The sequence below is a fragment of the Delphinus delphis genome, chromosome 10 (genome assembly GCF_949987515.2).
Source record: "Delphinus delphis chromosome 10, mDelDel1.2, whole genome shotgun sequence".
Classification (NCBI taxonomy): Eukaryota; Metazoa; Chordata; class Mammalia; order Artiodactyla; family Delphinidae; genus Delphinus; species Delphinus delphis.
The window spans coordinates 16,580,690-16,593,926 of record NC_082692.2 but is presented as its reverse complement, the minus strand read 5'-3'; the positions used below and the strand labels follow the sequence as shown (position 1 = coordinate 16,593,926).

The 13,237-nt window shown below is 38.5% G+C and overlaps 1 protein-coding gene across 4 annotated transcripts in view; it reads right to left on the bottom strand.

Moving 5' to 3' along the window:
• The window catches only part of CDKAL1 (CDK5 regulatory subunit associated protein 1 like 1), a 654,211-nt gene that overhangs the window by 116,482 nt on the left and 524,492 nt on the right, over window positions 1–13,237 (bottom strand). The gene's annotated exons all lie outside the window — the stretch shown is intronic.

The window sequence follows — 13,237 nt, the reverse complement described above, 5'->3', positions numbered from 1 at the left end:
GAGAGATGAAAATCGAAACTACAATGAGGTATCACCTCATGCTGGTCAGAATGGCCATTATCAAAAAATCTAGAAACAATAAATGCTGGAAAGGGTGTGGTAAAAAGGGAACCCTCCTGCACTGTTGGTGGGAATGTAAATTGATCCAACCACTATGGAAAACAATATGGAGGTTCCTTAAAAAACTAAAAATAGAACTACCATATGACCCAGCAATCCCACTGCTGGGCATATACCTGGAAAAAACCGTAATTCAGAAAGAGTCATGTACCACAATGTTCACTGCAGCACTATTTACAATAGCCAGGACATGGAACCAACCCAAATGTCCATTGACAGATGAATGGATAAAGAAGATGTGGCACATATATACAATGGAATATTACTCAGTCATGAAAAGAAATGAAATTGAGTTATTTGTAGTGAGGTGGATGGACCTAGAGTCTGTCATACCGAGTGAAATAAGTCAGAAAGAGAAACATAAATATCGTATGCTAACGCATATATATGGAATCTAAGAAAAAAAATGGTGCTGACGAACCTAGTTGCAGGGCAGGAATGAAGAGGTAGACATAGAAAATGGACTTGAGGACATGGGGTGGGAGGGCGAAGCTGGGGCGAAGTGAGAGTAGCATTGATGTATATACACTACCGAATGTAAAATAGTTGGCTGGTGGGAAGCAGCAGCATAGCACAGGGAGATCTGCTCGGTGCTTGGTGATGACCTAGAGGGATGGGATAGGGAGGATGGGAGAGAGGTTCAAGAGGGAGGGGATATGGGGACATGTGTAGGCATATGGCTGATTCGCTCTGTTGTACAACAGAAGCTAACAGTATTGTGAAGCAACTATACTCCAATAAAGATCCATTAAAAAAAAAAAGGAACAAGGAGCTCTTTATGTACTGATGGAAATTATCTCCAAGATACACTGTAAAGTGAAAAAGAGAAGAATTTGTAGTATGTTAGCATCTGAATTAAAAAGGGCATGTATCTACATAAAGACACATAGGAAGGTATGTGTTTCTACATGCAGAAAACAACTCTAGAAGCATATACACAAAACCAAAAACAGTGATTGCCTCTGGAGGGAACAGGGATCTGTAGGATAGTGTTAGGAGGGACACTTTCTTTGAGCATGGTTTCAAGTGCGTGTATTACCTATTTTACAATTAAAAACCAAGAACAAACTTAGCGCATCCTCCCACAGCTGTGGTCATTACTACTGGAACATTCCGATTGTGTAGTGACATGGACAGAGCACCAAACTGGGAATTAAAAGGCTGAGTTTTCACCTTGTATTTGCTGTGGGATAATAATGGGTAAGTGCTTTGTACAGTTATGGTATGTAGAGCAAAAGAAGAACGAAACACACTTCATATATACAACACATTAAATTCTAGTCCACCATTCAGGGTCTTCCCCTGGAGAGGGGAAAAGAAGACAAGTGAGATATGATCTTTGTCCTGTAGACATCCTCAGTGTAACAGGAGAAAACAGTTGTATCAACAATACATATGTAACAGAGCAAAATAATTACAATGCAATGTTTGCTGCCAACCCCTCTATTGCCCTATTGGGTTATAAGCATTTATGCCTGCCCCTTAGGAAAAAACTCATGATTGTTGAATGGCACTGAATTCTAAGAGCATGACAACTCAAAATAATACAGACATATGCATGTCATAGTGATAGCACGACAACAATTTTCTGTGAGCATCAGAAAGGATGCAAAGAAGGTAAACTTAAGCTGGGTCATGAAAGATGAGTAAGAATTCAAAAGGACAAGAGAGACTTTTCTTTACGTGTACAAGAGGTGGGCAGTGGGATTACATGAGCTCCCTGGTTTGAGAAGGGAGAATGGACGGACCCAGTGTTGATTTTCTGTGTTACTGTCTCCAGGGGAAAGGAAGTAAGTTCCAGAATATGCCAGCGGGTTGAAGATCCCAAGAATTACACCCCATACACTCCAAGCAGGAACATACTAGAGGGTAAAAAGCAAAACCATCTGAGAAATTGGGTGGAGAGATGGAAAAGTATGTGGCATAGTAAGGAAACATGAGCACAAAGAATGGATAGGGAGAAAGACAAAGTGAAAAACAATGGAAAGGAAGCACACAGCCCCAGAGGTACAGGGAGGGAGGCAAACGTAAAACGTTAACTACATCATTTAAAATTAAATTAGAAAGAGTTGAAGCTCCCATCTCTTCTCCCTGCCAGTATTTCATCAGTGCTGATAAAGCTGTAGAGAAAAAACCTCCTTGAGTCTTCCACCATCTACAGACTTAGAAAACTGCTTGTGTAGCAGTGGGACATAAACCACAACTGGGAAAGAGCAGGACCTAGACACCAGGATCTGGAGAGGAAGACAAAAGACCAAGGCTATTATTGTACTGGGGGCTGGGGATGGAGAGCTGGATTTATAAGTGATTTCTTTTTTTAGTTTGTTTAAAAAAATGTTCCATTATCTTTACAACAAGAATACATGTTTTTAAAGCCAGAAATTTTGGCTTCTTAAGTATGGTTATTTGTTCTCGGGTAAAGAAGGTCATGGTTAATGCGCCCATTGCATCCTACATAATGTGAGGATAATAGCCACTGTCAAGGAAAATCGTGTGAACTTATTCATCTAATATGTATTAAATTTTACTCAATAAAAAAAGAAACCTGTAAAAAAATTAAATTAGAAAAAGAAAGTGCTAATAAGAAATAAAGAGTGAGGAATACAGACAAAAAAGCAGCTTTAAAATTACCCCCCTCCAAAAAAAAAGGCCTAAATTGAATGAGAGATTTCTGTTGTATGATTATATGCTGGATTATTATACTTTACAGTAACTAAAAGTGGAATAGTCTCCTTTCTCACCCATGTGTGTGCCGTATAACGATAGAGCTAAATTATAAAGAACTCGAGCTTTTAAAACTTTTATTTTTATTTGACACGTGCATTTAAAATACCTCTGGACATCTGAAGAGCACCCAAAGGTACAGTGTTGAATAATGGAAAATATTAACAATCATTAAAAAAAGCTGTTTACCTTATTTTCTTCCAGGTACCAAAAGTCTCTAGCTTTCTAATTTCAAGAGAAGAGTGTTAATGTATACATTAAAAAAGCATCATAGATGCTAACTGTAATTATGTCTTCTTAACCTTGCACAGAATGAATTATTGGCCCATGGAAATATTTTCATTTCACTATTCTTTGTCAAGAGAATTCTGGAAATTGTGCAAGTCAGAATCTGTATCGAAGGCTGGTGATCATGGGAGAGTGGTACAAGACTGGGGCCTTTAGCCGCTGTTAATAATGTGCTGAGGAAGACAGAGGCCAGGCCTGGGGAGCCAACTCTGCAAACAGCATCAACCCACACTGCACCAATCAAAGGATTTTCAACCATCTGAAAACTTGAGCAGCAGAGCTAGAGACGAAAAAAATCAGTAATAGCATCCTCATTTCGCTAGTGGATACCTGCACTACTTGCTTTAAGCATCACCGGCATTAATGCTTTTTAGTGCATCTCAATAAAAATAACTTCAGCTACAAAGAAGTCATTAACATATTTTACGATAAAATGTATTGCTGAGAAACAAAGTGTACTTTTTCGGGGGGTGTTGAAAATTCTTCCTTGAAAATAAGGTACGGGCACTTTTTTTTTTTTTTTTTTTTAATGCGGTACGCGGGCCTCTCACAGGCTCCGGACGCGCAGGCTCAGCGGCCATGGCTCACGGGCCCGCTCCGCGAAATGTGGGATCCTCCTGGACCGGGGCACGAACCCGTGTCCCCTGCATCGGCAGGCGGACTCTCAACCACTGCGCCACCAGGGAAGCCCGGTACAGGCACTTTTTAATTTAACTTCTCTTTGTGTCTTCCAAGCAATTTTCCAAACAGGTTTCCCAGGATAAAACATGGTCATAAGATTTTAGAGAACAAAAGTTAAATGAGTAACTTGCTTTATCTTCTTAATTAAAATTGTGAATGTTTGAAAAACTATGTCTGACATTGGTGTCAGCCTTTGACAGGGAGGCCACGCACATTATACAACGATGGTGTCAGGAGTAGGAAGAAACTTGCTCATATCCTTCACATTATATACAGCGGAGGTTTTAAAATCATTTTTTATTTCATTCCATGTTGGATATTCTTTTCCCTTTCATCTATCTCAATTTGCTGAAGTGAAAAGTGTAATGTGCATGCAGCTGGGGTTGCCAGATAAAAACAACACACCCACTTACATATGAATTTCAGATAAATAAATTTGTTTTGATAAATGAATAAATTTTTAGTATAAATAAGTCCCATATATTGCATGGGACATACTTATACTAAAAAACAAAAACAAACAAACCAAAAAACCCCTCACTGTTTATCTGAAGTTCAAATGTAACTGGGTGTCCTGCATTTTCATTTGTTAACTGGCAACCCAACATGCAACAGGCCTAACATATCAAGCGGAGGGTGTGCTAGCTAAGTGTGTTGTTGGGAAAGGTTGGTAAGTGGTAGCGCCCACTGGTGGTGAGACATAGAAAAAAGGTTTGGGGCAGGTACGTATCAAGAAGGAAAGAGACTGGTGATATGTTTTAACTGCATGCAAAGACTGATGTCCGAGGGCCAGCATGGGGGTGACTGCTGGAGCAGTCAGAGGCAAGCAGCCCGGGGGTGAGTGGTACATGCACGCACTCTGGCTCTCGGTGCAATGCAGTTCCTCTTCCTTCCTCTGCTGATTTCTTCCTTATGCTAGTGAATTTCGTAGAGGCAGGTACACAATCAATGACAGTAGAAACTGAGATACTTTTAGGCCTGATAAATAATTTAAAATATAGTAACTGCCATTTCTATGTAGATTTTCTTTTTTATTTATTTTTAAATTGAGGTATAATTGAAATACATTATGTTAGTTTCAGGTGTACTACATAATGATTCAATATTTGTCTACACTACGAAACGATCACAATGGGCCCAGTTAACATGTCAGCATATATACAAAACTTTCTTCTTTTAATGAGAACTTTTAAGATTTACTCTCTTGGCGACTTTCAAATACACAATACAATATTATTAACTATAGCTGCCATGCTGTACATTGATCTCCACGACTTATTTTATAACTGGAAGTTTGCACCTTTTGACTCCCTTCACCCATTTCTCCCACCTGCCTCAGCCTGCCTCTGGAAACCATCAATCTGATTTTTTTTTTTAATCTGTAAGTTTGTTTTGTTTTGTTTTAGAGTCCACATTTAAGTGAGATCATACGGCATTTGTCTTTCTGTGCCTGACTTATTTCACTTAGCATAATACCCTCAAGGTCCATTCATGTTGCTGCAAATAGCAAGACTCCCTTTTATGGCTAAATAACATTCCATCGTGTGTGTGTGTGTATACACACACCTCATTTTCCTTATCCATTCATCTGTCGATGAACACTTAGGTCGCTTCCATGTCTTGACTGTCATAAATAATGCTGCAATGAACAATGGGGGTGTATACATCTTGTTGAGTTAGTGTTTTTATTTTCTTTGGATAAATACCCAGAAGTGGAATTGTTGGATCATTTGGTAGTTGTTTTTAATTCTTTGAGGAACTGCCATACTGTTTTCCACAGAGGCATGGCCAGCAATAGTGCACAAGGGTCCCCTTTTCTGCAGATCCTCGCCAACACTTATTGCTTGACTTTTTGATGACAGCCATTCTGACAGGTGTGAGGTGATAGCTCACTGCGGTTTTGATCTGCAGTTCCCTGATGATTAGCGATGGTGAGCATCTTTTCAGGCGCCTGTTGGTCATCTGTATATCTTCTTTGGTAAAATGTCTATTCTGATCCTCTGCCCACTTTTTAATTGGATTGTTTGTGGGGTTTTTTTGCTATTGAGTTGTATGAATTCTTTACATATTTTGGATATTAAGCTCTTACCAGATATATGATTTGCAAATATTTTCTTCCATTTGCTAGGTTGCCTTTTCATTTAGTTGATAGTTTCCTTTGCGGTACAGAAGCTTTTTAGTTTCATGTAGTCCCACTTGTTTATTTTTGCTTCTGTTGCCTTTTAGATTTTCTTTTGATTAATTTTTTATCAGTACTTTTATACTGAATGTTAGCAAAATATTTGATCATGAACTTTGTTTTCCCCTATTGCTGATATTTCCCGGGAGTAGCTGGGCGGGAAGGTGGAGGGAGGAGAATATGCTACTAAATAGGACATTTAGTCAGGACCTGGGGAACTTTCTGACTTTTGCCTCATGACGCCACCTGCCCATAAGATAAGTTGCAAATGCTAGCTGGCGTCCTGATAGATGGAACAGGACAGCAGTCTACCAGTTTCTAACCTGCCCTGCTGCCATTTTCCCATCTCCACTGGACTTCAGTTGATTCTCCTCAACCTTTCTCTGGGCTCTAGGGTTTTAGGCTGGCGTGCCCTGTTTCCCTGGCTTGGACATCCCCTGCTGTTTTGGCCCTAAAGAACTCCCATCCTTTGGCTGGAACTTGCCCCATTCCCACCCTCACAGAGGGGAGCTGAAAGGAGAGCACGGTGAACACGGCTCTGTGAGTAAAAGTGTGCCTGACAGTGTTTAGCAGTCATCTGTTAGTCTCTGATGATAGCAGCCCTGATGTACAGCTTAAATCAAGTTTCCTCTGGTGAATGAATCAGACAGGGGAAGAGTGGAGGTGAGGGTGGCCGTGGCCAGCACAAGCTTGGCTGCTTTACTGTCTGCTTTACAGGGAGGCCAGTCAGTGGAATCCTTGACACTCTTCCCCCGGACTGTTGCTGTCCTTTCTCTCTCCTTATTGCTTCTCCTACCTCTGTTTCTACATAGAGTTTGCCTATTTAGATTTAGGGGTTGGAGGGAAAGAGGCAGGGTAAGAAGGCCCATCCTGACCTTGAACTTAAGCTGTGTTTGTCAGCCCACCTTTATCAGAGCCTCTTACTCAGCAGATTTGCAGCTACTCATGGCAGAGGGGTGATGGGCATGGACTCTGGAGCTAGAATGCTCTATAACTTACTAGCTGTGTGACCTTGAGCAGTTACTTAACTGTGTCTCAGTTTCCTCATCTATAAAACAGGGGATAATAACAGTACTTACTGGGTTGGTATACAGATTAAATGAGTTATGTGTATATGTAAAGCTTTGAGAATATTACCAGTTACAGGGTGTGCTGTAAGTAGTTTAATAATAATGATAATATAACAATAATAATAATGGTCCAGTCAGATTCCAGCCTCCTCGTCAATCCTCAGGGTAACTGCCAGAGCAGAATTCTGACATCTATGGGTCCCTGGATATATCATTTTAACGTCACCACAATCTCTGCCATTTACACATACTTCCATACCACCTATCCCTGCGTTTACAGTAACAAGGTAAATTAAATCAACACGTAAAAAAATAATGTTTGAGTTTTAGAACAATGCCATGTTAGAAGGAAAAGAAGAAAATACACAGGTACAATGTCAAAGTTAGGCTCAAGGAAACATGACCTGTTACTCAACTTGAATCACAAGCTGAGGGAAGTTAAAAATGAGGAAAATGCTTTTGGATCAGGTTGGCATTCATCAGGAAGCAAAAGCGTGGCTAGAGATACCTATTGCTGAAGCTGGAAGCAGCTGAACTATATCTGCCTCTTTGGCAACAATTATATGGTCACCTAGAGAGGGAAGCACAGATTTTACACCAAAAGAGCTTTTCAGTATGTCCATTATTCTGAGGCTGAGTTATTCAACCGACTTTAGAGTGGAGTTCATGGAGCCAATGAAATGGGTTTAATATTTACTGAAGCGCTCACTTCCTTGGGTTTCAAGGCCATAACCCGAGCGTGGTTTTAGTATGACACATGTTAACATGACAATAAGGGAACTCAAACAGTTAGAAGCTAATCCAATTGCTCCTGATACTTAGCAACATCCCGAAAATTACTTTTTAGACATTTTTTAGTCTTTGCCAGAGTGGGGAATGGAGGTAAGCGCACAAATGGCTTTGGCCAACGTGCTGCAGAGAACTGTTTTAAGCATGGCAAAAACATGCCAAATCAATAACTTGTCTCTTTCTCTGCATGTGCCATGAAAATCTGGCCATCGTAGAGGGCTGGATCCATTAAAAACTGAATTTGCTGTTTCCAGACAGCAGATAGCTCAAAGCTCAACAGGGCCAGCAGGCAACAATCCAAGTCTGCATCTCCCTCTCTAAAGCGCAACCCACAGCACTCTGCTGCTGCATGACGTTATTCAAAGCACAGGGGATGAGGAAGGTTTGACAGTATTGTAGCTGCCTGAGGATGGAGTCAAATGGCCATTATTCTTCAAACATAAAGAGCTGGATAAAGTAACTTTTATCTTAAATCACTAGATATATTTGATTAATGGAGAAATGTAAATCAATACATGATTTTCCGAAACGAAACTGTCCCTTTTGCTTAAGGTATGATATATGTATTTATGAAACTTGATGTCATAGAGACTACTAATCTCTTAAGGGAGGAAAGGGGGGTGTATAACTGAAGACTTTTTCTGTCCCAAGACTTCTGAAATAGATTGGGCTTCTGCCCAAATGAAGCTGCAGAAAATATAATTTTACATTTTTTATTATATAGCTCACTGTGCACTAGGAGATATGAATTCCCGCAAGTGGTTGTATTCACGACAGTTCTTAAGGTAGTCTTAGAAGGGTGGATAAGAGAAATACATATCAACTTTTTTTGTACACTTAATACTTCAGTTAAAAATGCATTGTACTGATTCACTGCTTACAAGTATTCACTCAAGTTATGCCTAGAGTAATCTTTAGGATAAAAATATCTTATAATAATTCTCAAAGGCTTTAATATTTTTACAGTGTCTAATTATATGAATGAATAATTTGGGGTAAGACTGATTCTACCCTTCTCATCTTTTATGCTCCCACATATTTTCTGTCCTTAACCCAATTACCAATACATGTTCAACCATTCTTTCACTATTTCTCTTTTATTAAACCACTGTCTATAGTAATACGTACTTCATTTACCCAACCTTATTAAGAACCAGCTGTTCCTAAGAGAGTTTTCAAGATAAATGAAATTTATTCATAAAATAGTTTGTACAAATAGATTATACACATCTCTACTATTTTTAAACAAAACATCTGTTTCTTGATATAATTTTGGTCCAATTATTTTATTCCGGGACTACAAAAATGTATTACAGGGGTGTTTGGGTCCAAATGAAGGGGACTTGGGCAGCTGCACTTTTAGAGTCCTTCTGTTAATGACTTAGAGTTTTTATGGCCTTGTCCTTGCCTTCACTTCGTATGCGGCCACTGCTTAATGGAGCTCTGACTTCTTGAAGCAATAACTACCCTCTTTTTAACTGCTGCTAGGGTTGACTGTGGTTTGAGAAGCCAGGCATCTATGTGTGTTAGAACTATTAAAAAAAAACAAAAAACTGGACTGTTTGTGGATGGAGAACTGAAGAAGTAATGAGGCGGGGAGAGAGAATTAGATGATTTTGACAGTCTGGGCCTAGGCTGGCTTACTTTCAGGTTCCGGGCTGTGTTTTTGACGGCTAAGATTGCTACATAAAATCCCTCGGAGTGAGTGATTTTCTATCTATTCACATGCTAACTTATCAAATGTATTCACACGCAGCTGTGTTTTTGGACAGGTGAGTTTGTTTACAGTTCAAGTGATACATGTCTATGTGTGTGGAAAAATCATTAAAAAAAATTGGTCACCAAAAAGACAAAGAAAAGTTTATTGCACCAACACAGGAGCCATATAATAATGTTTCTACTTGTCCATTGATTTATGTACGAAATGTAGAACATTTTACAAATGTAGAAAATTATTAAAACAACAACAGTCACTAAAAGAAAATGAGAAGCCTACTTCACAAAATATAGAAACTATAACAGTGACAGCCTGTTAAAAACTCACTTTTAATGGTCAAGTATATATTAATTCATATAGATTATTTGTTTAAATAATCTCTGCCCCTTAAGTTCCATTAAGCGTTCTAATAAAAGAATAATGGAATAGGAACTTATTCAATTTTGCAGATGTTAAAAACCACTATAGATCTAAACAGAACTGTGTACTTTTTTCTTTCCAAGTATTTTCATATTTTATAGTAGCTTTTTACAATAGCAGATTATAAAAAACATCTGTGTTTAGCTAATAAACCTAGATTTCTCCAAACACATAATTCTGATAAAATCTAACAAGAAAGAAAAGAAGTAAGGAAGGAAGGAAATAAGAAAGAGAGAGACATCTTTTATATGCATGGCAATATTTTCGTCAGGCCAAAGATAAAAAGCATATGCTAATTTGCATACCTTTAATAAATGTGTTCTAATTATAGCCTATTCTACTTACCTGTGACTTCTCCAAAGGAAAAATTCAACTCCAGGTTGGCTGTCTGTGAAGTGGAAGACCTCTATCCCTATAATCTTCCTGGTAGTTAGTATGTGTTTTCAGAAATTCCAAGCTATGTTTATTATGTGTTTATTAAAATAACAGAGGAAAGAATATAATGTTCAAAATACAATCAGATTACCTGCTGCTTTGGATTCCCTTTACCAATGTTCCCTTTTATTAGGATAGATAAGTGGGAATTAGGTTTGGTCAAGCCTTTTTGTGTAAGTTTGTATTATGAGAACTCCCAAAAACAATTTTTTAAAAAATGGACATGGGACCAGAGATAACAATCCAAAATGAAATTCGTCCAGTCTCCAGCAAAATTTGTCTTAGAGTCTAAAAAAACAACTCAGGTATTTTTCTTAAGACTAATTTTGAATGCTCATTTTGCCCTAAGCTTTATTTGCTTTTTGCAACAGCACCTAAGGGAAAACAAACTGACCATTTACAACCTAAACAATGGCTTTACAGTATGCTTAAGAAATGCACCTGGCTTCACTCAAACAACAAATTTGTTTAACCTGGTGACTTTCCTGTGTCTGGGGTCAGGCAGGAGCAGTCTTGGTTGGCGGGAAGGAAAGGAGAGCAAATATAACTGACTCACTGAGAACAAAACGGTGGTACTAACGCCCCTTTGTAATGACAACTGTTTTAACAGTTTCTTGTAGGCAAGGCTATCATTTAAGTGACCCACTATAATTTGGGATGAAGCCCCAGGAAATTATGCCAACTCTAGAACAGGAGTTGCATTTCTGAGTTTACCCAGCATAATGAACCCACTGAAATGCTGAGTATTCCTTCTTTGGTACAAATTTACATCAAGGGAAAAATGAACAATTGAAAAGATTTAGCTGGAGAGGAAAAGAGTATCACAACATTCGCTCCTGGGAGCAGACCAGAGTTTAGTTTACTTCTTGCATCATTTTTACTATGGAAAACTTCAATCATATAAAAACATACACAGAGTAGAATGATGAACCCCTACAAACTAATAATTCAGTATCAATAATCATCAACACATGGCCAACCTTATTTTACTGTGCCCTACCCACGTTCCTCCTTTGATTCTTTTTTAAAGCAAATCCCAGACAGCCTATACTTTATTTTATATAAGCTTTATATAAGCTTTTATTTATGACACATGTATATATTTAACCTGAAGATCACTCCAGAAATCTCATTGAGCATGAGATGTTTAAACCAACTTTAACCACATCTTACAAAACGTTTTACACTAACGTTTTTTCTGCCTAGAGAATGAATTTGTTCGAATATAATTGGGTAATTAAAAATGACAAAGTAACTCGAACCACAACCTTCTATTATTTTATTTATGGGGAAAAAAGGAACATTCTAATATTGAGAAAACAGTGCACGTGACTCAATCCCTGTGATTCTAGTCTTTGTGGAAACTGACCAACAAGAGACACAGTTAAAAGTAACACGGTTACCCTTGCCTGGTTGGAGCTTAGAAAATCCGGAGGAGGCAGTAAGGGACGGGAGCCAGAAGGAAAACTCTCCCCTTTCCCTTCACTACACCTATAGAGTAAGACAGAACGCCCCCAGGCTGAACCTTGGGGGCTGCAAAACCCACTCATCAAGCAGTCCAGCTACTTCACAGTAATTTATTACTGATCTTAAAGCAAAGATCAAAAGGAACTCCATCTAGCATTTTATATTCAATTCCTCACTGCCTGATGACTAATTTGTAGAGGAATGAAGTCTTCACAAGGGAAGCCAAAATCATCTGAGGTGACTTTGATACAGTGCCACAAAGGATATGAAGAGGAAGCTGGGAGAAGTTGTGAATGGCGAAGTTCCATTAAGAGTTCTAATAGAAGAATAATGGAATTTCCCTTAACTGTGAATTAAAAAAATGTTCGAAGTGGGCAAAATTTAGACAAGTCAGGCAAAACCTCTGATTCGTCATAGCCTCTTGTAGCTGTTGTTAAATGTTAACTTCAGCCACTGTTGCATTTATGTTTATTAAGTGGCATCGTCTAAAAAAAAAAATGCAACTTCCCCACCAGAAATCTGGCCAATCTCATTCCTTTTGCTCTTGTACTACTTATCAGCCTGCACCTTGCGCCTGCGTTGTCAGACACGCCTGGCTCGCTCGATCGCTTCCAAACAAATTGCCATATTCTGCAAAGTGACTGATTTAACTTGAAAAATGTAACTTGAAATGATAAAATTTTTAGTCTTGTGTATCGCCGCGGTCACGTGGAATATAAACACCTCTTCTGACAAATTTCTGATGCTTAAGTCAACTGTTCACTACAGAAACACTAGAAGCGATTCAAATTCCTTCAACTTCTATGAACAACTGGCACAATTTTTTCCTCCTGAATCCAGACATTTCTGTATTCTCAAATGAGGAGAGTACTTTTCACACTACTTATTTTGGCTAGTTAAAAAATCCTTACCACATGTCTCCTTGTAGATTCATAGATAAAGATTTAAGTTTATATTAGCATTTCAACTGTGCGAATGTTTTGTTTGCTTCTGAAATCACCTCAAATTAACAGATTTACTGGAACCTTATATGATATAGAAGTTTTGTACAAGTCTCAGAATACTTTAATGTATTCCCCCCCCATGAAGATGTGGTGTTGAGCGTTTTCTTTAAAAGTTATGTCTTTTTTTTTTTAAAGAGAACTTATCTTTTACAAATATATGGTGAAATACTTATAAATGAAGAGATGTTTGAGAATTCTTCAAATATAGGAAGTGGAGAGTGTGGGTATAAATGAAACAAGACTGGACACGGGTCTATGAAACTATGGGATGGGGATGCAGGGGTCATTACACTACTCGGTCTCCTGTGTAGCAAAACTCTCGGGAGTGAATATTTCAGTTATG